Genomic DNA, 27601 nt, shown 5'->3' on the forward strand with positions numbered 1-27601 from the left:
TCTCCCTGGTCTCACCAGGTGGCCAGACCCTTACAGGCTGTGAGGCCCACCTAAGGGCACCCAGGGGGCCGGGGATGGAGATGGATTATTTCACCTCTGTGTTCACAGCCCTACCTGGGCCTGAGCTCCCTCACCTCCACCCCAACCTGTTTGAGCAGCCAGTGTGAGTGAGGCCCAGCACAGGGTCAACGGAGCCCGGGTGCCCAGTGCCAGCTGGGCAGGGTGTGGGCTCCCCGGCTGGTCACCTGGTAGTGGCAGAGTCCGAGTGTCGGCAGACCACCCGCTCATGTCCGGGCTCTGTTCCTATTACTTATTCGCTCCTTACTACCTGCATGACCTTAGGAAGCTATAGAAGCTCTCTAGGCCTCGTGTGTAAATTGGGGGTGCTCTTTAGTTTCGACCTCATAGCATTTCACCGAGGGCTAAAGGAATATCCCAGGCATAACCCCCAACGTGGACCCAATCAAGGCGAGCTCCTGGTCCTTTCTCCTTCCCGGGTTGGGGTCCAATACAGGTTTATGGGGAAAAAGGGTCAGTCCCCAACCAGGGGAGTTCATATCCTAGTGCCCCCTCTGTGTGGTGCCCTTGCTGTATGACCTTGGACAAGTTCCTTCCCCTCTCTGGTCTGTTTGCCCCTTTGCCCAAGCCCAACAGCAAAGAACCGGGGATGGCTGGGGGCAGAGAGGCACGAGCACGTGCGCCATGAGTCCAGGCGCCTCTGCAAGGCAGGATGGGCAGACGTTGTTCCTTGGGGCCTGGATGTCGCTCACCGAATGAGCGAGGACTTTCCGGCTTCTGTCTCAGCTGCCAAAATAATTATTTTCTCTTTGTCAGTGGGTCTGCGGCCAGCTTGCCTTTGGGAAAGGCCTGAGCTGTGGGCAGTGGGGAAGCAGGAGGCTGATTCCAGCTCTCCCCCAGCCACTGACTTGCTGCGTGACCCCGGGACGGGGGCAGGTGCTGCTCTCTCCAGGCCTCACTTTCCTCCTCTGTGAAATGGGAGAGTTGGAGTCAAGGGCCGTTTGTGTCCCCATGGCTAGCAGAGTTTGGGGACTGCCAGAGTCGAAGAGTCAGGACACAGAGATATTCTCTTTCCCGTGTGGGGTGGAGGTGCCAGGCTAGGCTGTGGGACCCTGGGGCTCAGGACCCCAGCGCTGCATGGAGGCCAGCACCAGCTCCTGCAAGGTAATTTAGCCTCGGCTGACATGGCCGGAAAGCTGCCTGCGTGTCCAGCACTCACATGCGTTACCTTATACTGTCTGTACCACTCTTAGAGGGAGGACCCCTCCTTCTCTCTGTATTGCCTCCCACAGATAAGGAAACAGAGGCACAGAGAAGTTTAAGAAATTGTCCAAAGCCACATGGTAAGGGGATGAAACCAGGACTTGAACCAGATCATTTTTATTATTGAGCCCACCTCTCAAATGCCAGGCCTTGGTGCCCTTTATTGAAGCCATAGGCACCCACTTCACTCCCTGGGAGACCTTGCCTGCTGCACAGCGGGTCTGAGGCCTCCACCAGACCCCCACACATGTGGGAGCCCACAGTTAATGTGGCTTATTATGCACGTCCACTCCTGCTGTAGCCACGGGCCTCATCCCAAGAGGTGCTCAGCCCTGTAGGCAGGTTTCCCATATCTTTTTTTTTTTTTTTTTTTAGTATTTATTTATTTATTTGGCTGCGCTGGGTCTTAGTTGCAGCATGCAGGATCTTCGTTGCCGCGTGTGGGATCTTTTGATTGCAACATGCGAACTCTTAGTTGCGGCACGTGGGATCTAGTTCCCTGACCAGGGATCGAACCCAGAGCATGCAGCCTTAGCCACTGGACCACCAGGGAAGTCCCATGGTTTCCCGTTTCTTAGAGGAGGGCACGCAGGTGCAGGGAGCATGGCGATCACCCGGAACCATCCAGCGAGGTGCCTTCATAGCTGGGACTCAAACTCTGGGCTCTGTGGCTCCCACCCTGCAGCCAGGACTCCAGAGAAGCCTCCCTGCCAGGCCCCTGGGTCTGGTCCTCCTGGATTCCCATGGGGCCCAGTGGGTAGGGAGGAGAGGGGAGCACTGGTGGCACGTTGTGGAGATGGTGCAGCTGCACCCACTGCAATGGGGGGCATGGGGCCTGGGGTCCCCACATACCCAGTGCACCAGCGGATCCTGCCACTTCTGCCTTCTGTTCCCTCTGCTCTGAGCACCACAGTCTCTGGCCCAGACCCCTGGGGCGGCCTCCGCACGGGTTTCCCTGGCTCCTGCTGTCCCTTCTAAGCCCTTCTCCCTAGCAGCCATGGGGATCTGTTCAAACTAGACCTAAGCTCATGTCCCTCAGCTGCTCAGACTCTCTCATGGCTCCCCTCCACCCTCGCAATGATCAGGCCTGCCTCTTGGCTGTCACTCACCCCACCCCTCCCTCCCCTACCGCACCCAACGCACCGCCCATTCTCAAGTCTTCTGCTGAGCCAGTCTATTTACCCTATCTTGGAGTCTTCACATATACTGTTCCCTGTGCCTGGAACACTGTTCCATGCATCTTGGCCTGCCTCTCTCTGGCTCATCCTTCAACTTTACTTCCCCAAAGAGACACCCCTGACACTTGAGTTTATGCTGTGTACGGTCGCCCTTGTACTCGTTCTTTCTGGCAGACATCACTGGTAATTATGTATTGTTTGGTTCTTTGCCTATTATCAGAGTTCCTACAGGTCAGGGACCACTGTCCTGTTCACAGCTCAGGGTGTTTGCTCAATGTCTCTTGAGTGAATGAACGAATGTCAAGTGCTTCTGTCACCATATGTCCTTAGAGCCTCCCAGAAACCCTAGGAGAGATCATTGTGATCCCATTTAACAGGTGACAAAACTGAAACCTGGAGAGGCCGGGAGCTTATCCACGATCACATAGCCAGTAGCTGGCAGATGTGGGGTGTCAGGGGCCTGTTTGTGTTAGGGTTCCCCAACACGATGCCCATTTTCCTCTCCATCCTTCAGATTCCCCATCTGTCAAGTGGGGACGAATGGTTTGGCCGGCAGTAAACGTTCCAGCAGGTGGACAGTGTGGGTGGGGTGCGGTGGGGAGATGCGGCAGCAGGTCATTTCTGGGGCCCCTGCTGTGAGTGGTCCCTGACCACCCTTCTCATTGCAGCAGGATGGAGCTGGAGTGAGGCAGAGGGGCCGCCAGCTGCTGACCGGCACGTGGGACGCTGGTGATTCGTGGGTCACTGAGGTAGGTGTGCGGCTGGGCTGGGGGGGGCAGCTTGGCCTGGATGCTTGGGGAAGGGGCAGTATGTCCTGAGTGGGGGACAGGTGCCGGCCCCGGCACACTGCGCCTTTGTCTGTGGCACAGCCCTCATGGGCGGGATTGGGTGCAGCACCCACCCCGTCCCCACTGAGACCTCGTCGGCCCCCAGAGGGGCCTCGAGGGGCCTCTTAGGCCTGGCCTGTCTCTACAGTGGTTGCCAGGGCAGGGGTGGGGAGATGCACACAGAAAGAGGGGCAGGTTTGGCGTCCCCTGCATTGGCACAGCAGCCCTGTCTGTACCACTCAAGCCCGTGGCACATGGGCTTCATGCAGTATAAGCAACATGGCAGCTACACGGGAAGAGGCCTGGGTGGGCAGAGAGGCCTGTTTGCTGGGCTGGGTGCTGTGGCTGGCCCACCCCATTCTCTCCCACAGTCGCACTGAGGCGCACACCTGAGCACTCACAAGCCTCTGGGCTCTGGGGTCAGAGTGCCTGTGTGCAAATCCTGGCCCGGCCACTCATCCACCATGACCTTGTGCGGTTTCTTTGTGCCTTGGTTTACCTGTCTGTAAAAGAGGGATTGGGATCACAGCACCGGCGCCCACAGGTGCACTGGCACAGCTGGCACACAGTAAACACTCTGGACCTGTCATTTTCCTCAGCAATGTAGGGCCCCTTCCTTCTTCTTGCATACCTCAGTTCCCACCATCCCTCCTCCCTGAGGGCCCACCAATGCCGGGATAGAGACCAAGTGGTCGTCCAGCCTGATGAGGGAGGAGGCTTGGGCCCCGCAGGGAACTCCCCGGAGCAGCTGGAGCCCGAAGGTCCCGAGCTGCGCCTCCCGGGCCTGCCTCAGGCCCGGACACCAGTGTGTCTCATCCCAGAGTGGCATTTCAGGGTTGATGACACTTGGCCCTGTGCCAGAGGGCAACCCGTGTAATCCCTCTTTACTCTGTGGCTCCCAACCCAGAGATGAGAGGCTGTCACAGAAATGCTGACTTGGGCCAGGGCCTTTTGTCCCAAGGCTCTGGGGTCCAGCCAGGGGAGCCCGAGTCTTCGTCCTGACGTGAGGCCCTGCCCGATCGTCTCCCTGCTGCCCTCAGCATCTCTCCTGAGGCCCCAGTGCTCCCAGGTACCCACAGGCAGGGCCAGGCGAGCCCTGGGGATCCTCTACGCTTCAGCCAGACTCTGGAACCAGGGAGCAGGCCTTGATCTCCCTTCCTGCTGTAGGAAATCCTGACTTCCTCCTATCAGCTGCACGACCTTGGGCAAGTCCTTTCACTTTTGTGAGCATTCTCATCTGAAAATGAGGATAATCATACCAACGTTGCTGAGAGGGCTGTTATGAGGATACTTAGAAGCCTGGAATATTTTAAGTGTTGCAGCTTGGTGAGAGTCGGCTGTGTACCAGGCACTAGGCTCCTTAAATACATATTTCTCCACACAGTAATCCCACGAGGAGGTATGTTGAATGCCTTATTCTCCAGAGGCTCATCGTGGTTAAGAAACCCATAGAGCTGTATGTGGTGGAGTGGGGATTTGAACCGGGAGAGGTACCTTGGAATTAAGCAGCCCACGATGCTTTAGAGACCAGGGGTGGAGCCACAGGGCAGGCTCAAGGTAAGGTGCTCAGGAAACAACCCACATTTCTACCGGGCGGCCTTTGGCCAGCCCTCCAAGCCCGGCTGCCCGCAGGAGCCGGTGGGTGGCCCCCGAAGGCTGGTGGCCTGCCCCTCCCCTGAGGGCTTGCCTGCAACTCCATAAGGCTAGGGGAACCCGCTGTTCATTGTGAGGTAACCTTTGAAATTCTCCTTCACGGTGGGTTCTCTTTTCGGATGTTTTTCAAGGTAATTCATTCCCTTTCCAGAAATTGCTGGTGGAGGAGCATTAGGCAGCTGGTAATTAATCATAGGAGCGGCTTGGAGTTTATTCTTTTAAAAGAAGAAAAAGGAGGAACAGAAAGGCTTGGTGGAAAAAAAGAAAAGGAAAGAAAACCACTCCAAGGCGAGGGTGGTAATCAATACCTCGGTGTCCTAGAAACGGCTGGGGGTGGGGATGGCGGACGCGCAGGCTTCTCCCTTTCTTCCCGGGGCTGGCAGATGGTCAGTGCCTGCAGCATCATGTGTGAGGCTCTGCCCTTAAGCATCAGCTCCCTGCGTGACTCTAAGCAAGCCGCTGCCTCTCCCCAGACTCATCTTTGCTGCCTGTAAAATGGGCGAAGGTCAAGTGTCAGACTAGGAAAGAATATTAAACGACTGTGCTTGTTCACTGCCACATCCTAGTGCCCGGCACATGGTCATTGCCTGGTCGATATTTTATCAATTGAGTGAGTAAATGAATGAATGATTTTCTTGGATCTTTGTTAGCTGTCATCAGTCAAGGAGGTGGTCCTGGCTACAGAACACTGTTTCTCTAGTTCTGTTGTAATTTAGAGTGACAGCCAGGGTGACAGGCTAGTTATGTCACTTTCCAAACTAATGATGAAAGGACAGTCTTTGATGAAAGGCAGACTCTGGCCAACAGAGCTCGGGCCCCTCAGTGGCAACCACACTGTCTCTGTGGTGTCCTCAAGTTCAACTTTCCAAGAGTCTGAGCTGTCTGGAGATTTTTTTTTCAAGCTGCTTTCTGGGAAGATAGTGAGCTCCTCATCGCTAGAAAATATGCAAGCTGGGGTTAGGGCTGCACGTAGCACTCAGGCAGCATTCCTGAGTTTGGGTGAGAGCATGAGGCTCCCCGGGTTGGACACTGGGATGGACACTGGGGTGGACACCGGGATGGACACCGAGGAGGCTGGACTGGCAGGGAGAGAAGCCCCTCCCCTCTGGGAAGGCTGGAGGAGGCCACTGAGAAGGGGGGTTGTCCATGCAGGACTCCGCTGCATTGGTGCCTGTTCTCTGGAGGGAAGGAGAGTGTGCAGGTGTGTGTGTGTGCCCTCGTGTGCTGGTACGTGTGCATGAACAGGTGTGTGTGATTATCTAGGCTGCGACGTATGTGAATATGCGTGAGTGTGCAAGGAAAGGAGAGTGCCCGCCCATATAGGAGTGCCCCCACCCCTGTGTGCAGCTCCCGTCAAGAACCTGGCACCTCAGGCCATCCCCAGACACGAGGCTTGGCTCCAGCCTCCCATTCACACTGACCAGATGGGCCCTGCTGCCCTGGTGACCACGGCGGAGCTGACTGAGGGGCAGTGCTGGGGACAAGGTGGGCTCCTGAGGGACCCTGGAGGGGAAGCACGCCCGGGCCCTGAGCGCTGACCTCCCGGCCCCCAGCTGGCCACATCCCAGAAGCTGCCCACGGTCACGGAAGGAGATGGTTCTTGGAGGTCCATGCCTCCTGCTCCAGACGCGCAACCCCTGAGTCTAGTCCCAAGAGTGGGTGGTCCCAGCCGGCCCCCCGTGGGGAGGAGGGTGGGTCTGCTTGGGGAGTCCTCGGAGCAGCCTGGCCAACTTGGCCCTGGTGTTTTCTTTACTTCTTCTCTCCTTGGCCTCCAAATCCCAGCTCGTGTGCATGTGTGTGTGCGTGTGTGTCTGTCTGTCTGTCTCTCTCTCTTGCCCCGGCATGTCTTTGTGTCTTTCTGTCTGGTTCTCTCTGTGCGGGCGCCTCTCTCCTGCCCAGCTCCCCTCTATTCTCACGACGGCAGCCCCACTCTCCCTCCCTCTCAGCTCTGTGTCATCACCTCCATCATCCCAGGACTCCGCAGAACTGACACCTCCCAGGCTCCCACCCTGCCGTCTTTCCCCCTGTTTGCCCAGCTCTGGCAGCACAGTGTCCTCCCACCCTACTCTTTGGAGACGCCCAAGGCAGCGCCCCACAATCCCGCCGCTGGGAGGCTGTGCGCTGTGTGTGTGGTGGGCCCCATCCCACCCCCTGGGGGCAGGCACCGTCCCATCCCTACACACCCGCCATGCCGACCACTCAGGATGGAGCCTGATCTGCTGGCTCAGAGATCTGCCCCCATGGCTGCCCCTCTGTGCCATCCTGGGCATATGGGCCACTGGCCACAAGCAGGGGAGGAGGGGGCCTGCATCCACTAACAGAGGCAGTTGGAAACCTGGCGTTTCCCTCCAGCACTAATGAAATTTTACTATAATTAGAAGTGAGGTGTCCAGGAGCCGGCTGCCTGGAGGGAGGGGGTGTATGCTCATGAATAAATAAATTGTCCTTTTCTGAGGGGAGAAGGAGCCAGAGGGTGGGCTCCCTGAGAACTGCGGGCCGGGAGGGTCTCAGCGGCCTGTGAGGTGGGCAGTGGGCCCTGGTGGCCCCCACTCACCTGGATGCCCTCGGGGACCTCTCTGGGTCCCCGTCCCCCGCCAGCCAGTCTTCCTGCAAGTGCCTGCTGTGTGCCAGGCCGACCCAGCCTGGCATTCGAGGCCGCCACCATCAGGCCCCAGCCCCCTTCACGGGTGTCCTGAACCGCAGCTCCGCCGTGCCGCCCCCCTCCCCATTGTTGCCATCGGTCCCCACTGCTGCACCTTTCTCCTGCGCTTCCTCCTGCCTCGAGAGCCCTCGGCCCCGTGGCCTCACGGCTCGAACCTTCTGGAGCCTTCTTCCAGCCGTGCTCCCTCCACAGGATTGGACACGGCCTCTTCCCCGCTGGGCCCCGGGGCCTCCGTTCCTCAGAGGCCCTGGTCCTTTCCTCTCTGAACTCTCCTAAGCGCCACACCCTCTCCTCCTACTGATGCCCTGCAGAGTGCTCATGAGACCGCCCGCCGCATCATCTTTTATTTTGTATTCATTACGTGTTGGGATGGTAACATATTGGATGTTTTACGCTCTTTTTTCATACTAAGTCTTCGAAACCCGTTGTGTATCTAACACGGACACCACCTTGCGGGCTCCGGCGTTCAGTTGCCATGTGCGGTTCTCGGCTGCCATAGGGGACCATGCAGCCTTGGCGGCCCCGGTTTCCTTGTTTCCAGGCCGGGGAAACTGAGGCTGGGGAAGGAAATCTTGCAGATGAGAGTTTGCAAAGCGAGTATGCTCGCTGTAGGCAAGGCTGCTGCCGTCCTGCTGTTCAGAATAAAGAACTGCACACGCCGCACTGGCCATAAAGGTAAACTGAGGCAGGCAGGAGTGTAGCTAGTACCCAGGGGAGCGAACCTCGATGAGAACAGAGGAGAGATAATGTGGGAGTTCCAGTGCTCACGAGCGTCCCCACCTAATCCCCAAACAGCCCCAGAACAAGGCGTCTCTCACAGGCTGTGCCACAGTGGGGACCGGTCCCCCCCATCCCCATCATCCCCAGCTTCTTTCCAACCCCCCTTAGAAAACGGAGCTGCGGGTTGGAGCCCAGGAAGGGAGGACGCCCCTGTCCTCCTCCCCCTCCCACATCATCCAGGACTCAGTCTGAGTTGCAGAGGTGTCCAGCGGGTGTGTCCCTGTGAACCCAGAGGTTTCCCACAGGGTCAGGAGATGCCTGGGATCCCCACCTGCCTGGAGGGGCTTCCAGAGACGAGATGTTTCTCAGGAGCAGACTGGCAGCCAAACAGCCGCTCCAGAGCCCTCCTCCCTCTGAAGCCGATTTTCCCCTCCCCGCTGACTGCACTTTGCTGCCCACTCAGTTGACAGGCGTACTCTTGTTTGCCTCCACTGAGGCACTGCGGTGGGAGGCCAGGAGGTTCAGGTGCTGGGCTTGCCCTCCCTCTGAGGGGCCCCTGCCCAAGGAGGAGTCCCCTCGGAGGGGCTGCGGAGCGTGTGTGTGCTCCCTGAGACACACCCATCCCCTCCTTCAGCCTCACGCACCTGGGGCCTCTCCCGGTCTCTGCTCCTCCAACCAGCCCCCTGCTCCCTCCCCGCTGGGGTGTACGCCCCTTGAAGGCTCAGGGCAGCTCTGAACTGTGTCCCCCGCACAGGTCCTGGTACACCGGTGCTGAACGGCAGCGGGAAGCCAGCAGGCACCCGGACCGTGCGCCCTCAGCTTCCTGTGCAGACGGCAGGGAGGTTTTATCCGGCATGCCAGTTTTTAATGTGTGGGGCGGGCTGTGTTAAGAAGGACTCTGAGGCTGTGCACAGGTTGTGAGAGACAGTGCCGTGGGCTGCGTGGTGCACGTTTGCCCTTTCAGCCCCGGCTCCCTGAGCATCAGGTCTCCTTGTCAGATGTGTCAATTCTGGGCTGTGGCGGTTACAGGGAGGGGCAGTCACCTCAGTGTGGTCCCACACGTGTCAGTCTGCCGTGGCTGCTGGGCGGACCGTGCTCAGGAAACCTTCCAGAGCCCCCGAGTTACGGGAACCACATATGTCCCCAGAGAGCTGACTGGGGAGCCCCAGCCCCTGCCCCCCGACCCTGGTTAATGGAGAGCAGGGGGATGTATGGAAGCTTTTCCCTCACATCTGTCTCTCCTGTTAAGTGCTTCTCACCCTTCCTCAGCTCCAGTTTGGGAACCAGCACCTCTTGCCTCACAGCTGTTTGGGACCCTCATTGCTTCCCTGAGGCATCTTTGGGGGCCTTTTCCAGAGCCCATGGTAGCATCTCTGCTTCATAACCTTCGTGGAATGCTCCCCTGGTGCCCCCTCCTTCTGGCCCGCGCTTCAGTCGGTGGACGGTCTATTGTGGGACAGCCCTCACTGGGTGGCCCCTGGTGAGCTCCCTCAGCCCTGCCCCCACCCAGACTCCCCACCATGGTCACTGTCTGGGGACCCAACCCCCTGTGCCCGCCTGTCTCCGCCCTCAACAAATGCCAAAGCTCCCAGGTGTCCCCTGCCCGGCAGCTGCAACAATCGAGCCAGGAGGACCTTGATGCACTTGAACCTGTAAATCATCTGGACCATTTTTCTCTGTGTGTGGAAGAAACACAACGAACAAACACCCTTGCATCCTTGATCCAGCTTAGTTTCTCCCCAGTCACAGCTCCAGGAGGCTTGCTCAAGGTCATCCTGTGCCTGCCAGGGCTCCTCTAGCAGCTGCTTGCACGCCTCTGCTGCTGGAGAGCTCACCATCCCCAGGTCCACCGGTGTCAGTTTCAGTGTGATAAAAGACGCAGTATGACACACGCTTAAAGCAAGGGTCTTAGGGACAGACACTTCTGGTTTCAAATCCCTGCTCTGCCACCTATCAACTGGGCAAGTCGAGACAAGTTACTTCATCTCTGGTGCCCTCCGTTTCCTCATCTGTAAGTGGGCAGGAGCCCACCCACCTGCGGGCAGTGCTGTGAGGCTGGAAAGCAGCAGTGGCTGCATGGTGCCAGTCTTCCCTGTTGACTGAAGTCTCAAAGAGACACCTCCCACCCCTCAGCACTGGAGCATCTGCTTGAGGTTGACATTTGTTATGTCTGGTACCCAGATACTTCCCTCCTTCAGGGACACTGGCCTTCTGGGTCCTCTTTGGAGCTCTGGAGTGGGAATTGTCAGGATGACACTTCAAGATGACACTTCTCCAAAGAGCCAACACACACACAGGCCACCTGGGCACCTGGGCAACCTGGAGTCTGATTCTGTGGGTTAGAGTTGGGCCTAGGGCTCTGAATTTCTAACTGGTGCCCCATATAACACCTGTGATCAGGCCAGGCTGGGACACACTGATGCTGGCCAAGGGGAGCTGGCCTAGAGGTAGGGCCTTGGACAGTATCAAAGCCTTGCTGGGTGAACTTGGGCAAGCCCTGTCCCTCTCTGTGGCTGTTTTCTCGTGAATAAACCAGGGGTTTAGATGATCTGGAAAGGCTCTTCCTGCTCTTAAAACCCCATGATAATCAGAAAGTCATTCCCTGGTGTGTCTCGTCTGCCAGACTCCCTGAGTCAGATCTGTGGGTTTCAGCCCCATTCCCTCTGGCCACAGACTGTTCAGGTCAGCAGCCGCCTGCCAGCCCCAGAGCCCTAGGGACAGAAAAGCTGTTCCCTGGGTGTGACATGCCATTTAGTGGTGATTCCCCTGGGCCTTGCAGGAGATCTTAGATCCGGAGGCATCTGCTGAGTCCACTGAGATCTGAGATCTCTTCAGCAAGCTGAACTAGCCCACTAACCTGGGCCTGGCCGAGGGAAGCAGGGTGAATGGGGTCGTCTGGCTCCTCTGAGGGACCTTGGAGCTTTATTAATAACCCACATGGAAACCTAGAGTGTCAGAACTAGAGGATGGCCCTGTGGAACCCTTTCTTTTTTGTAGATGGGGAAACTGAGGCCCAGGGTGGAACATGCCTGGCCAGGTCCCCAGGGAGAAGTGGGTAGCAGGCCTGGAACCAGGCCTCTTGCCTTGTGGTCTGGTCTCCGGGCCACACCAAGCCACCTGTCACCCCTCTCCTTGGATGGTCCATCTGGCATGGGTAGGCCTGCCAGGCTTGAGCCCTCAACCAGCCTCCACAGCTCCTGGGAAGAGATGGGAGCTGTCTTGGGACAGGGACCAAGGGGCCAGTTGCTCCTGAACAGTGGGCCCTTTTCAACCCTCACTAAATCAACAGCTCCCAGTCTACCCCAAGTCTTTCCACCCCAGCCAAGGACGCCCCATGGAAGGTTTCCAGGAATATCCATGCAGAGGGCGACGTGCTCCAGAAATGACAAGGTTCTCACTCCCTGATTCCCTCCCATTTTCCACTCACTAGCGCTCAGGGGAGTTAATAAGCAGAGGTGAAAAACCGGTCCTTGCCCTAATAAGACCTCGTTTGAGGCAGCTGGGCCCTGGCAGGTGGCAGAGGAGGAATTATTCCCACCAGGGCCTTCACCCCCATCTGGGATGATGTCAGAGCCTGGGGCTCAGGGTCTGGGCTACGCCTCTCTGACCACTGGCATCCTGCTCGCATCGCCAGCCCTGGTGTGGGCTGGGGCCAGCAGCTCTGTCTCCTCCCTGGGCCAGGAGTCCTGCCGGGTCCTTGGTTCATGCTGGCACCTGGTACAGGGCCCTTGCACAAGCTAGTCCTCCTCACAGTCTCCATCTGCAGTTAGTAAGGCGGTAATTTTAGTAAGCACCTACTCTTTGTGTGGGTCTGTGGTTAGCTGCTGGGAGATAAGGAAGCAGAAGACCCTATGCTAGCCCTCAGGTGGCACACAGGCTGGGCCAAGACTCACATGCAGGGAACAGAATGAGTGATGCCCAGTGCCCCTGGCACCAGGGAGATGTGAAGATCAAGGAGGAGGAATTTTCGCAGAGTGAGGGTTACGAAAGGCTTCCTGGAGGAGGCTGATTGGAGCCGAGCGACGTGCAAAGGATTTCAAGGATTTCAGGTAGGGTTAGGGGTGAGGCAGGAAAAGCCACAGCCTTAGGTCAGGTGTGGTCCAAACCAGGACCCAAGATAGATGCCTGTGTGTGAGTGTTCTTGTGCGTGCGTCGGGGGGAAGGGGGTGGTGGCATTTGTACCAGAGCACCAGCGGGCACACACCTGGGCCTCTCCTGCATCAGGGAGGAGCAGGGAGGTCCGTTGGATGGAGCGAGGCTGTGGCTCCGCCTCTGAGGCAGCCGTGCGCTCAGGCCTGGCTCACTATAGGCTATGCGCCTATTAAGTGGATGAACAGCACCAAGTAGCTATCCTTTGAGTGTTGTGGGAATGAACAACACATAGTAGGTGCTCAATAAATGCAGATTGAATGAAGGCTACATGACATACACTAGGTATCTGCCGAGTGACTGAGAACCCAGGTCAGGAAGCAACAGGGACAGAGAGGTAGGGGGCAAGGCCTGGAGACAAGGAGCAGAGCCTGTAGTGGCCCAGCAGAATCCCTCAGAACCCAGGGTAGCGGGTGCCCACCAGGGACTCGGTGTGGGACCTGACCAAGTGGAAACACGGTGGGTAAAGACACTCGGGGCCCAGCTGCAGGGTGGGGGGAGCCTCCCTGGGGCACGCCTGTACATAGCATTCGGTGCACGCCTCAGGCAGATCCACCCACCCTGTAACTTCTGGGACAGGAGGAAAATGACTGCCCATCACACCTCTGTCGCTGAAATGCAAAGAACAGCCAAGCCACAGGACCCTTTGACAATAATAATAAAGATAATGTCAGCAGGCAGGACAGCATCTCCTTTGATCCTGACAACACCCTGTGAGGTGGGGACCGGTATCATCTCCATATTGCGGATGGGGAAACTGAGGCAGAGGGAGGCCAGGAAAATAGCCAAAGACGCCAGGTGGCAGAGCCAGGATGGGGCTTGTGTTGTCTGACCCTGAACTCCACACTGTCCTGCCTCTCCCCTGGGCTCGCCAGCCTATGGAACTGCCAGCCTATGGAACTCAAGGCCCCCTGGAGCATCTTTTTTGACACAAAGAAGAAGGAGGACGGCAAACTCTCTGAGAAATCATTTGAAGTCTTTCATTATCGATCTTTGCATAGGTTCTTTCGCAGCCTTCCCAGCTCCATGGGAAGGTGAACGCCCAGTGGTTAGAGAATGGGCCCTTCCCCCGAATCGGTCTTTTGTAACGAAAATAAATTATCTGCCAGCCTTTGGTGCCTGGCCTTTTGATAATTCAGGTGTTGAAATGGTAATGACCATGGGGTCAGCCAGGGGAGGAGGCCAGTGAGTCAGATGGGAGATTCAACAGGAATTAAAGGCATTTAATCTCAATGAAATATGATTTTTTCGAAATCTGCCGCCTCTGCACCAAGAATGAGCTGACTGGAGACACCAGGAGCACTGGTGCCGGGTTCCCTGGGGCCAGCCACACCGGGCCTGCTTGGCTACACCGGCGAGGGCCTGAGCTGTGGAGCTTCTGCGAGGTGGCAGGAGCTCCGTGGCTGTGAGTGCAGAAAAGGACACAAAGGGTCAGAGGGCAGCCAACAAATCCCTCAGGTCCCAAGGAAAGCCTGCTACTTTTTTAGGGGCTGGGGAGGGGTCTCCTGGAGAGTAATAAGGAAGAATTTTAAGAATAGACCTCAATGAGCAAACAGAGCAAGTGACTTGCCCAGGGTTACCCAGTCAGGATTGAAGACCCCGTCCTTGCTGTTATTCGCAATAGTATATTGCTGTGTGTATGTGTGTGTGTGCGCGTGTGCACACGCACGCACATGCTTTGGGGGAGTCTTAATGGCAGTAGTGTTCATTAACACTCTCCCCATGGCCTTTATATGCATTATCTAATTTCCTCTTTGTAGAGCCTGTTTTGCAAATGAGTGAACGGTGGAACAGAGAAGTTAAATAGCTCACCCATGGTACACAGGCCCTGGGAGCAGGGGTCAGAATGTGAACCCGGTTCCAACTGACTTTCAAGCCTGAGTCCTCAGCCAGACCCAGGGCATGGAGCACTCGCTCTGGGCATCGCTGGGGGAGAGCCCCCCACCAACCAGGAAGATCAGAGGGGGCTTCCTGGAGGTATGTCAGTTTTGTCCCTGACAGACCGATATCTTTAAATCTTTAGGTCCTGAACTGTGTAAGGTCGAGTCACCTGACCTCCCAGGCTCTTCCTTGTCATCATAAAACGAGAATAGGGCCTCCTCACTAGGGCCTAGAGGATTGGGCACGTAGTAGGTGCGCTCCCCAGATTCAGCCAGGATTCTGAAGCAGCCAGGGTAGCCATGGGTCAGGCCTGCATGTATCGGGGCCCAGAACCCCTCCCAGCATCAACTCGGACTTTTCCCACGGCCTGAGTGAGCTCAGCTGCAGGGGCGCCTGGGCCACATGGCTCCCACTGGGAGGGGCAGGAGAAGGCTGAGGCAGAGCGGGTGGAAGTGCCCGTGGGTGGAAGTTCCCCTGGGTGAAGACCACAGGCACGGCCAGTCCCGTCCCGGCCACCCAGGTGTTGGCTCCAGAGAGGCACGTAGGAAGAGAGGCCCCACGGTGGATCCCACCTCTGTTTGATGGGTGGCTAGGAGCTAGTGAAGCTTTGGATCTATAGAAGGACATGACCATGCCTTTTCTCACCAAGCTTTCCTCAAATCCTGCATGTCAGAGCAGAGACCAGATGTGGTCAAGCAGCGGCTCTGCTGCCCTGGGCTCTGGCAGGGAAGGGAAGCTGACATCGGCAGCCCCTTTGCAGCGGAGACGTCCTGTGGCATGTCTGGGCTTTAAAATCCAAACCCAGTGGGCACGGGGTTGGAAGAGTTCAGGGTTCATTCAGAAATAGGGGCAGAGAGGGGAGGAATACACAGAAAACATGTAGCACAAAGACGCCCTAAATGTGAAATTCTGGAGACCCTGGATGTTAGGGGCTGGGGGAGCTGAGGAGCCAACAGATCCCATCTTCCCTAGATAGGGGGAAACTGAGGCCCAGAGGCTGGAAGGGGCTTGTCCCCGCAGAGGTTGGGGCAGCAGCTCCTGCTCTGGCCTGCCCTCCCTGAGGGGTTTCCGCCTCCCTCTCTGTCTGACCTTCCTCCCCAGGCTCTTCCTGAGCACGAGCTGGAGGCGAGGGAAGGAGCAGGACGGGAGGGGGGGGTCAGTGTGTCTCACCTGGGGCACCTCACTAGGCCTTGGAGATGCAGAGCCAGGGGAGTCCTCAGGAAGGGGTGGAGAAGGCCAGCTTCGCACTCTGAGAGCCCCAGCTCCATGTCGCAGCCCCATGACCCTAGAGAGGTTTCTAAATTCCTCTGGGCCTCAGTTTCCTCATCTGTAAGATATGAAGGTCAGACAGCTCACAGGCTTGTTCTGTGGCTTAAGGGTGGTCACAATGCCTGGCTTGTAGGTGTGCAGTGGAGGCCAGCTGTCATCACCATCATGGCGGGACATGGTGGGGGGCTGCAGGACGGTCCCGTCTTGCCAAGGGACTCAGTTGGGAATCTGCCAATCTGATTTGAGGTCATTCTTTCTTTGCTAATATTCTGGTGGCATTGGGAAGCCTCTTCTCTCTGTGGGCCTCAGTTTCCCCATCTGTCAGCAAGGGAGTAGGACTAGCAGATGTGGGAGCCAGAAGGCCAAGGATTGGAGTTTGTGGAGTGGCGTCACCGGGTGCATCAGCTGCTAAATGCAGCCAGAGCTGTCCCGGAACAAGGCCCCTCAGGGATCCCACGGGGCCCCTCTGCGGTCCTGGAGCTCCACTGGGCCGGCCGAGGGCTCCCGACTGCGGTGGGGCCTGGAATTGCTCTCCCCGCACAGCCGATTGGTGGAGCGCGGGCCTGCTCGCAGCGCCTGGCAGGGACCCGTAAATTGAAAACATGATGTTTCCTGTCGGAGGCCAGCGCGGGGCTGGACTCGGCGTGGCCTTGGAAAGCTGGCCTCGCTCTCAGGAAGCCCTGCTCCCCACAGCACTGCCACAAAAACAGTGGAAAAGTGAAACCTTTTCAAGTCTGTGTTTCCACTGTAAACAGGGGATGAAAGCTGGCCCCTCGCCTCCTGGCGCTGCTCGGCCCAACTCCTCCACCCTGCGCGCTGGCCTGCCCAGTCTTTGGAGGCACCTCAGCTGCCCCCTCTGCCCCAGACAGTGCCCCATCGATCAGAGAAGACCTGTGCCCCTAATTCATGAAGCCTTCTGAATTTAGTTCAAGCATGCCCAGGCCCAGCAGTCCTCGGCACCCATCCAGTGAGGTGTGTAGGGCAAAGGGAGAACACCAATGCACAGAGAGGTACAGGACTCGCCCAGAGTCACACAGCAAAGTGAGAGCAGCCCTGGTCCCCTCCTTCCTGCCTGGAGTGACTTCTCATGGGTGAGCACGTGTGCCTACTCGAAGCTGCTGCCTACATCCAGCAAGAGTTTCTTTGACGTCCTGTAAATGGAGAATGTAGCACAAGTAGCATTTAGTGGAAGTGGCTTAGTTATTTTAACTCTAATAATGTCCTTTTTTCCTTATTGTAAAAGTAATGCATGCTTGTGGTAGAAAGTCTGGAAGTCACAGAAAAGTTGGAAGAAGAAAAACAAAACTTGCCCATCATCCTTCCAACCAGGGGTCATCCTCGTCAACATTCTGGTCTATTCCTCTCTGGTCACTTTATAATTCTCTTTCCTTCTTTTTTGGACTTACGTCCTGAGTGGTTTTCAGGGTCGTTTGCTGTTCCTAGGAAACGTGATTCTTGATGGCCCTGTGGAGGGGCCCGGAGGAGAGCCAGGGCTGCAGCCCCCTTCACAGGTCTGCTCGGCCCCAGCCGGGCTGGCTGTGATGTGGCACTGTTGCGGACTCAGCAGGGAGAGGCCCCCCAACCTGCAGTTCATGGTGAAGGTGGCCTGGCCTGGCCCCCGGGCTGGAGAACCCAAGAGGCTCTGATTTGTGTGTGACTCTGGGCCTGTCTCCCCATCTGCTAAACAGGCAAAAGGGCTCCATCCAGCCCTCAAGCCTTGTCAGCCTTCTTCGAGGCCTGCTTGCCAGCTGCCTGTGGACACGGCGCTCCATTCCTTCCGTGGGTCGGCCTCAGTGACAAGAGGCCCCTGTTCCCGGCCCTGTTCTCCCGAAAGCTGCGCCTCCGCCACTCCTGCCCCTTTTATCCTGCAAGCCCACCCAGCCCCTCTCCTCCCCGACCCCTCCCCAGTGGGGGACTGGAGCCTAGCTGGGTGGGGGGTGGCAGGGGTCACGGGAGGAGCCATCTCCGGCCTCCTCTGCCCACCAACATCCTTGGTGGCCCTAAGACAGCTTTATGGAGGACGGATCGAGGCTGTCTTCCTCCTGGCAGGTTTATTTCTTCATTTTTCAAGCCCTGCTCTGATTTTTCCCGGTCTCCCCGCCCCCTCCCTCCGCATGCTTCCCTTCCCTCCCCCTCTAATCTGTCAGCCCAGCCAGGAGAGAGGGCCACTGGCCTCCAAGGTGATTGAATTACTGAGGGGGGGGCGGGGGGGGAGACAGGCCACGGTTTTCTGCCTGAGTGCTCTTGGCTTACTGCCCTTGGAGAGGGGCTGAGGGAGGGGATGTGATGGCGGCGACTGTGGGCCGTGGGTTTCCCAGACGACCCCACTCTCCCCCGTCTGGGCCGCAGATGAGCCCTGCCACCAACAGTGCGGGCTGGCCCACGGCCACTGCTCTGCCACCCTTCTCTCCCCCAAGCCCAGCCCTGCTCAGGCCTCGATTTCACCTCCCGCTGAATGGACAGGTCAAGGGGAAGGAGAGGCGTCAGGGCAGCTGTGACTGCTGACTCACACGGGAGAATTTCCTAAACATCTGCTATCTCTGTGTTGCCAGCCAGGGCCCCAGGATGAAGAAAAGAAGGGAGGTTAGCACTTGTAAAACATCTACTGTGTACACCAGGCATGTTCACATACATAACTTCATGTTACCCGCCCCCCTCCCCACAACAGTAGTAACTCAAAGATAGTAGCAGTTAAGCGTTACTGGCCTCATTTTTACAGCTGAGAAACCTGCCCAGTACAGATTCCTCCCGATAACCAGTGGGCTCATGAGGGACAGGGGCTCTGTCTGGGTCCTCTCTGGCTCTCCGGGGACAGCAGAAGGCCAGACACTCAGAAGGGACCCAATGAATGCTTGATGAACTTGGTTCTACTGAAGTGAGACCAGAGAGGTGAAATCGCTAGCCCAAGGTCACACAGCTAGAAACGGAGCCCCGCTTTGCCTGGCTCCAAGCCACCTCTCCTGGTCTGGGTGTTGGCGGGAAGGCCTGCCTTTCTAGCTGGCGTTGTCCAGCCACAAGGCTACTGTGGCGGGTCGAGCGAGAGCTTGGTGGCTCCAGGTCTCACGCCCCTCCCGCTGGTGTCTGTGCCTCCGCTGCTCAGGCCCCACACACTCTCTATCCAGCCTGCCTTCCCCCAGAGCGGGGGGCCAGAGGGGAAAGCCCCCTCCCCCGCTCTGCTCCTCACTCCAGCTCATGGAAATGAAAAACACATTGGCTTCATTATCCCGGACTGAATGAGCAGGGTTGCCATGGTGACAGCCATCTCAGGCCCGCGAGGGGGCAGGGAAGGGGCTGGCGAGGCCGTGGCAAGTGGGACCAGGCAGTGGGTGAGCAGACTCGCCGGTGGGCAGGCCCCAGGGACATCGGCCACGTGTGCTACCTGCCCTCATGTCAGGCCCAGGCTTCAGATCACTGTCTCTGGCCAGAGAGAAGCAGGCAGGCCCCGTCCTCCACTGACTGGCCCCTCGTTCACCTGTCCCACCACCTGTCCATCTCTTCCCTTCCTGGAAGGGTGCCAAGGGTGCCTCACGCCATCCTGGAGGTCAAGAGGGAGGGAAGAGATGGGAGCTGGGGGCCAGGAGAGAGCAGCGGCCTGTCCCCAGCAGAGACCAGCCCTGGGACTCCACTGGCCTCTCCAGTGGCATGACCTGAGGAAATGGCTGAGGGTACCAGGCCCTGCACACTCCAGCACTCCTGTGTGACCAGGGTCATCCTGGTGACCTGTCCTTAAGCATAACCCTCTTACAAGAGGTTGGGTCTCCAAATATCCAACAGGACAATAGGTGTGATGGTAGCTGTGGGGATGCCAGCAGAGAGTCCTGGCCCAGCACAGCCTGTGCCCGCAGAGGCCCCAGGCAGGTGTCCTTAGCTCCAGGTCTGAGCTGGGCCATCCCCATGGCCCTGACCCAGAGGCCCTGAAGCCCAAATGGGTCCTTGTCTCCCCAGGGCCTGGGGACCCCCTTGCTCTTTGGCCTGTCACCCTGGGGCTGAGTCTAAGAGCTGCACCCTCGGGTAGGCCCTGGCCCTGCCACCCCTGTGCTCAGGCTGATGCAACGGAGGCTGGCTGCACCCCCTTTCTCTTCTGGGCTCCCTGGGGGTCTGGGCGTCCTAGCCGGCCCTCTGGAGTGGCCCCAAGCAAACACTGCCACCCGCTCTGAGCAGGCAGGCTGGCCAGTCCCTTCATGTGATCCAGAGACATTGGAGCAGCTGCTGAGGGCCCCTGCTGGACGGTATCGGGCGCCCTCAGGAGACTTCCCTTTCAGACAGTACCAGTCAGAGAAATCCAGTGCCGACCCCAACTCCAATTTCAACCTTGACCCTAACCCTAACCCCACATCCAGCCTCAACCCCAGTCTCCTGGGCATGTTTCCAATGGCTCTCTCACCCAAGCTGCTCTTCAAGCCATTCTGTCCACCCGGAATGCCCTCCCCTCACAGCCTGCACGCTGCCAAGTCCAGCCTCCTCCCACTTCCTATTTTAGATGAGGAAGCCCAGGCCGAGAGAGGCATGTGACTTGTCCAAGGCCATGGAGAGTCAGGGCAGCATGACCTGGGGCGGCATGTCCCTTTTCCAGGAGGTCGGGCCTTTCATTCCCCACTGGGACGGGGCGAGGGTCCAGGTGACCCTGGACGAGAGCCCCGCAGCGCTAGGGGCTGGTGACACTTCCCTGCCAGAGCAGGTTTGGAGGGGAGGCAGAGAGCGCCAAGGTTTCAACTCCCTGACAGCTGTTCTCAGTGGGGAGGGGCCTGGGAGGGGTGCTCAGGGGCTGGCCCAGGCCTTGCTGACCAGGCGGCAATAAACCCAGACAGTCCTGCAGCCCCGCCCACAGACGGGTCACGTGCCTCTAAGGAGACAGGTGGTGAGCAGCCGAGCTCGGCAGACGTGCTCCGGGTGTCCGTGGCACCGCTGCGGCCTTGCCTCCTGCCAAATGGAGGTTGGTGCTGAGGGGAAGGCAGCACAGGCAGGAGAAACCCCAGCAGCTCCCTGTGACAGGGGAGATCGAGAGGTTCCCAAGCAGCCACCTGCAACCAGATCTCAGGGGCTCATTCTAAAATGCTGATTCCCCAACCCTCCCGGGAGGCTGGGGCAGAGCCCAGGAATCTGTGTTTGTAGCTTCCCAACGCCCAACCGGTGGGCAGTGCTTGCCTTGCTGCCTCCAGGGGCCTGGCCAGCCTCAGGGTCTCGGGCCCAGGCCATCATCTTTCTGCAGAGGCCCCTTCCTTGTGCTTCTGGCTCCTGGGTCATGACCCCTTGCTGACTCTCCCTGGGCCTTGTCCTGCAGAGAACCAGCCTCAGGCCAACCCTGAAGTCTTGTGCCCTCCCCTTCCCCTCTTCCCTCTCATCCAGTGTCTACCCACCCCAAAGCCCACAGTCCCCACAGCATTTGTCCCCCGCCGTTGACCTCCCCTGACTCGGCGGCTGTGTGTCCCGGGCCCGCCTCCCAGCCACCACCATGGCCACCGCCCGGCTCCTCGCCCATCGGCCGAGGGCGGCTGCCGGGCAAGGCTGTCATTTACCCTGCTGGGGATTATAGGTTTGGGGCTGAAGGAGTCTGAGCTGGAGGGGGAGGAGCGGGGGCTCTCACCCTGGTGCCAGTCCCGAGAGACACCTCTCGGGTAGGGTGGCCTGGTGTGGAGTGCTCTTTGGGCCGGGATGGAGACTCCTGCAACCCGATGTCACCCCAGCTCTGTGTGTGCACGTGTGTGCATGGACGTACACACCTCTCCAAAGGGTCAAGCACTCTCTCATGCTCATTTAATTTAATCCTCCCAACAATCATGCAGGCAAGCCCAACTCATTTCCCAGATAGAAGAGACAAAACTCCGAAAGGGCAGCACACTGGCCTGGGTCACACAGCAGGTTAGGGCAGAGTCAAGACTCGGCCTATCCCTGCCCTTGACTGCTGCCCGGTTTGCCCTGCCCTCGCCCATCCTCCCACCTGTGAGGGTGGGGCAACAGGAGAATTGGCTGGGAGATCACAGAGGGCCCAAGTGCTGGGCCCCCCATTCGGTGTGCTATAGTCACCATGCCCGCTGCTGGGGAAGGCTCTGTGGAGCAAGGTTTGGGAAGAAAGCATGCGTCCCTTTTCCGCTCTGTGATCACAGTGCCCCCAGGGCTGGGTTTAGAAGGGTCAGTGTGAGCCAGACTCAAGAGTGGGCAGCACCAGTTCTGAGCATGCAGAAGATGGAAACATCTCGTGGTTCACAGCTATGGGAACTGGGATGGGGTTTAACACCAGAGGGGTGACCCCAACCAGAACCAAACCTGGGCCCCCTCGTTGTCCCCTCTGGGGGAAATTCAGTGAGCATCTGTGTACCAGGGACAGGGTCCAGGGACCCCAGTGAGGTTTGAGGATTTGAGGGAACACGGTGGAGTGGTTCTCAGAACAGGCTCTGGAATCAGACTGCTGGTGTTGGGAATCCCGGGCTCAAGTCACATAACTTCTCTGAGCCGTGCTGCGTGTGACGTGTACTCAAACGGGACAAACCTTAAAACACTTAGTATAGTATGAGGTATGTGGTACGAGTCGAGACGTTCGCTAGTGTCCTCAGTTCTGTAGGTGCTAACGGCCCTGCTCCCTGCCTCTGAGCAGTGAGGACCAGAGTGTGAGGGCTGGCAGTGGGGTGAGACCCAGGTGGGACCCACCCAAGGGTGGGCGATGGGTAATCGGGAGCAGGGGTGACCCTGGAGCCAGCGTTTCTGATATGCAGGAACAGGGCTCCCCAGGTCGGCGAACACTCCCAGGGCTAAGCTGGCCGGACCTCTGCAGAGCTGACCCACAGGTGGCCAGGTCACCTGGGCCCGTCTCAGGAGTAGAGGCTGCGGGGAGGCCTGCCTGTTCTTGGGAATTCACGGCATGTTTGCCTCTCACAAGTGCCTCGATAGGGAAGATTTGTGAGTGAGCTTTGCAATTCTGTTTTCTCTGGGGGTTATAAATTAGCTGCATGCACACCCTGATGCCGCCCAGCCTGAGGTGCACACACCTGCCCACTCACATCCACGCATGGAAACGCACTCCAGGTCCTGCCTGCCGTTCCTGGGGGTGGGAGAAGGCACTCTCCTGGGAGCTGATCTCTAGGAAGGGAAAAACACAACTGCTACCTGGCTTTACAGGATCCCAGAACCATCCAGAATCAAGGGCTCAGGCCTGGGAGGATGTCCCAGTGGTTGGAGAAACAGGGCATCTTATGAGTCACTAGTATGAATTTCAGGAGTCTGCCTGAATTTCTGGATCCAAACCTTGGCCCTACAGCTTACGAGCTGTGTGCCCCTGGCCATGTTGCTTATAGAGCTCCGTGCCTCAGTTTCCACATCTGTGAAATGGAGCTAATTGTAACATGTACTTCATAGGATGGTTGAGAGAATAAAATAAGTAAACGTGTGTAGTGTACTTAAAACAGGGCAGACACATAGTGAGAGCTCAGGAAAGTTTGGCCATCATCATTATCACCATCATCATCATCATCGTTAGTTAAGGGTATACCTAGATTTTGGCATCAGACTGGGGCTTGAATTCCGGCTTCGCCTCTTGCTAGCTGTACGAAGTTGGACATGCTACTGAGCCCCCAGTCCTCATCTATAAAGTGGACTATTACTACCTACTTCATAGAGCTGTTCTGGCCTTAAAGGAGATAAAGCTTATAAAGGATGCAACATCAGGCCCTCAGAAAACGTTAGCCACTGCTACGTCTGCCTCGAGGTGGAGTGTAGGGGCTGGGGCCTCTGGGTCAGAGCCTCTGGGTAGCTCTGCTCTGGGGCCTGTCTTCCTGGGGAATGTTTAGATGCAGGGGGGATTGGGGGGAGGCTCTGGGGAGGGGAGCAGAAGGGAGAATTCCAGGAACCTCTGTCTCCCTTTCGCCACCAGTGGAGTAAACCGCTAGCCAGAGCAACTCTCCCCTCCCTCCCTGCCCCTGTCATTCCATCCACCCCTCTCCTGAGAACAGGCTCAGAGACTGGCAGGTGTGACTCACAGCTCTGCCACTCACTTACTGGGTGGCCTTGGGCAGGTCACTTGACTCCTTCCATTCCCTCCAGCCAGGAATAATTGTGACTGCTTCCCCTGGCAACTGGAGAGAGTGTTAAATGAGACAGAGCGTGTGGGGCACTTAGCATAGCGCGCCGCTGTGGGATAAGTGCTCTGCAGATTCCATCACCGGCCCCTCTCTGCTTCCTCTCCTCCTCCCACTCACACCCCACCCCTCCCACACCTGCTGCACGGATGGCGTCTTCCCAGGCCAGACGTTTAAATATTTCTCTCTGGGAAGCTGGGCTCCGGAGCCACGTGAGTGAGCCTGGATAGAGGGAGGTGACTTCAGAAATTCAGACCTTCTCTGTTCTGATGCCATTCCTCTGTGCCAGCCATGCGAGGCTGAAGCGCGCTGGACCATCAGCCACCCGCCCCAAAGCCATTACTGTTCCCTCGAGGTCCTCGGGTGCTGTCAAACGCAGCCTTGTTTCCAAGCTGTTTCTAGCATTTTTTACCTGCTTGGCCATAAAGCCCTGGAAAGTGGTGATCTGGGGATGAATAGCTGCTTGCACAAGTGCAGGGGGGAGAGACGGAGATCGGTGCCCACGTTTTTGCAGAGCCGACATTTTTGCACCTCTCCCACCCAGCGCACTGCCTGGGCGAGTGGGATGGTGAGACCTTGGCTGTGGATAATTGTCGGGAGCATCCCAGGCCAAGCCTTGGTCTCTCGGCAGAACTTTGGAGGCTGGACTTCTCTGTTGCCAAGGAAACCAATGTGTTCCCTGGAAAGGAAACCACAGCGCCTTTGGCTGTTAAGACGCCCCCCTCCCCACCAAACAAATGAGTTCCCTCCAAAACTGATTCCCCCAAAACTGTTGAGTCGGCAGCATCCTGCCTCCTACCTCAGCCTGCTAAAATTAGAGAAAATGAAATCTGCCCCTGACCTTGTGCTCTTCACCTCTTTTTTAAACATTCCGCTGTAGCATGAGGACATGTTTTGTTTTTTCTTATTTATCTTCCTCCCATGCCAGCTGGGGCTCCGAGTCCTTCTCTCCTCTTGTTGACTGGAGCCAGAAGGGGATGGACTTCCACATCTTTTTTTGTTGTTGTTGTTCAGCTGTCAGCAAAAATAAAACAAGCAGGTTTATATTTGGAAAGCAGAGGGTCTCAGCCACCAGATCACTATGTCCAGAGTAGGTCACAGCCTTGTATCCCCTCATGTAACAAAAGCTTGAAATTTGATCCACAGATTTGCAGAGAGGGGGCGGCTTTTGTGGTAGGCCTGTCTTTACTCACATTGATTTTAAATGCCATTGGAGGATCATGGGGAATTCTCCACTAGCTGGGATGGTTCTAGAAAAGGATCCTCTGGAACACTGCTAGAGCAGTCTGGTATGGGCAGGGTCTGGAGGGCCCACATTTCCTTCCCATCCATCTTCAGATCCCTGTGCAAGGATCCATCTTCTTCACCCCATTTCACAGGCAAGGTACCTGGGCCTCAGCAGGGTTTTGAGATTGGGTAAGGAGTGGAGTTGGGATTCACAGCCAAGGCCACCCTGTGGGTCAGTTCATTAGGAGACAAAACAAAACAGGAAAGAAAGGAGAGAGTGGCCAGTGTTCATTTCAAGATCCCTGATGCTTCAGAAGAGATGGTAGAGGAGGAAAAGGATGCGAAGAGACCTTGGTCCCAAACCCAGCCACGCCCCTCCCCTTCTTGGGCCTGGGTCTCCCCATCTGAAGAACTGTCTCGGACCTGAAGCCTCTCGAGGCCCCTCCCAAGTCTGCTCCACGGTCAGTGTTCCCAGGGCCACTTTGTTTTGGTGATCTGAGCAGTTAATTTTTCACCTAGAAGTGACTCTCTGTTCCGTAAGTAATATTAAACAAATTCTGTTCCTGTCCCTGGACTTCCGTGAGGGAAAAAACAAGACGCAGCTGGGTTTTCCACCGTCCTCAGCAGATAAGGGTTTGAAAGCAGTGTGCGCTCCAGACCATGATCCCTTAGAGCCCCGGGCAGTGAGGGTCCAGCGCTCTGTTCAGGAGAACAGCCTCGAGGGGCACAATGACCGGGCCTCAGGTCAAGCAGATGAGTCCCAAGGAACCATCCTGATGGGGCTCAAGTCCTTTTCAGCCCCATTCTGGGTTTTCAACAGGTCTTTCTTGGTGATTCCTGAACCCCTCTGTCAGATCTTGCTATTAGCATGAGGCTCTCAGAGTGTAAACTAATGAATTACAACATGATTACACAGCACATAATTAACTTTGTAATTAATATGCAACTGCCACTTAAGCTAAAACACTGCTTATAGAGATGTACGGCAATAGTAAATCACAGGTCAGAAATAGCACTTTGGAATTTTCAAAAGAATGAGCGTAAGCAGGGAATCACTTAAGGCAGCAGGGCGAGTTAATTGAAAAGCAGATGAATTGTGAGCATCCTGCTTCATTTCAATACCTTCTCCCTTAAGAAAGACCCCGATGCCACCCTGCCAGGCTGACTGGCCAGGTCTGGTCAAAGGGGCACTGGGCATGTGTGGTTTTATTTCCAAAATAAGAGAGGCTTTCCTTGCCCCAACCCAGCCCACCCCCATATCTTGGTCCTCTGCCCAGCCACACTGCCCCTGCTGAAGGTCTAGCTCTGCCCCTCCACCTCCAGAAAGCTTATGGGGTTGCCCCCCAGCCCAACTCTGGGCCTTCCATAGTCTAGCCCCCATGGTGGGCATTGCCAACAGGTCGGTTAGTACAGCTTGTCTGCCTTCACCTGGATTCCAGGCTTCTGGAACTCAGGGATGCCATCTCACTTTTTTGTTGTTATTTAATCCTTTCCTCCCCCACCCTCCTGCCAGAACATTAAAGCTAGAAAATGCCTTAGGAATCATCTCACCCAGCCAGAATTTCACCAACGCCGAGAGTTGAGGGGCTGAGTGCTACAGTCACCCGGTGATGTGGGCCCAGGCCTGGCAGGAATCCCTCCCTGCATCCTCTTCCAGCCTTCCAGCCCTGCATCAGGCTGGGTGGGCCTTGGAAATGAGGCAAACCCAGGTTCCAATCCCAGCAACCCCGCTGCCCCACTGTGTGACCTTAGGCAAGTTTCATAACCTCTCTGGACCTCAGTTTCCTCATCTGTGAAGCCTGAGCAACGATGCCCACCTCCCTGGGTTGATGTGGGAATTAGGGGAGGTAATGTGTGTGAAATGGCCTGGTGCAGAGTGAGTGCTCACTAGATCTTGAGTGTGCCCTGCCATCCTCAGGGGTTTAGGGAGTATGGGGAAAAGTATATGACATCTCAATCAGCCCCATCCTTTAGGGGCTGAGAAAACAGGCCCAGAGAGAGGTCACCTGTGTGTCCACAGCACTGCTCGTGTAACTGGCATGGTTGGGGTCCCCCACCCAGGAGCCCCCTGAGAACTGACGGCTCTTGTCCACGTTGTCCAGATCTAGGCTGGGCACAGCCAGTGCAGAGCTGGCAAAGGGCGGCGCCCAGCGGATCAATGAACTGAAAGGCCTCTTCCAGAACAGCCTGGAGCTGGGCCATCTGCAGAGAAGCTTTCTCAGCCCCCAGCCCCAGGATGATGTGGATGTAGCTTGGTTTAGGGGATAGATGCTGGGTTTTGAAGTCTGACAGGCGGGTCTGAATCCCAGCTTTGGCATTTTCTGATCTTGGGCAAGTTCCTTAATCATTTTCAGTCTTATTTATCCCATCTGTAGATGGTGCTAATCATTCTACCTATATCGTTATAAAGATAATTCACATAAAACACCAAATGCGCTGCCTGACACACAGGTACTTAATGGTGTTGTTGTTCTTATTATGCATAATTATGAACAGAGATTTCTGAGTGGCTGCTGGAGGGCCACCTTGGCCTGTGGCCTCCCTTTAGATTTCTTGGCTTGGGTGGGGCAGGGGATGTGCCAGCATCCCCAGACAACCCAGACTCTTGTGTCAGGCAGCTCAGTTGACCTTCCAACTCTGGCCTTTGCCCTTCCAGAATGTGACCTGGGCTGCCCTTCTCCTGAC

At 57.0% G+C, this 27601-nt stretch overlaps 1 protein-coding gene across 4 annotated transcripts in view; it reads left to right on the plus strand.

The window, feature by feature from the left end:
- ZMIZ1 (zinc finger MIZ-type containing 1) overlaps positions 1–27601 on the plus strand; it is a 233614-nt gene that overhangs the window by 86276 nt on the left and 119737 nt on the right. For all 4 annotated transcript variants that reach the window (XM_082408761.1, XM_082408764.1, XM_082408763.1 and 1 more), the window contains exon 4: positions 3128–3208. The gene's annotated coding sequence lies outside the window, so the exon portion shown is untranslated. The remainder of the gene's footprint in view (positions 1–3127; positions 3209–27601) is intronic.

The sequence above is a fragment of the Balaenoptera borealis genome (assembly GCF_965194805.1).
Source record: "Balaenoptera borealis genome assembly, chromosome: 10".
Taxonomy (NCBI): Eukaryota; Metazoa; Chordata; class Mammalia; order Artiodactyla; family Balaenopteridae; genus Balaenoptera; species Balaenoptera borealis.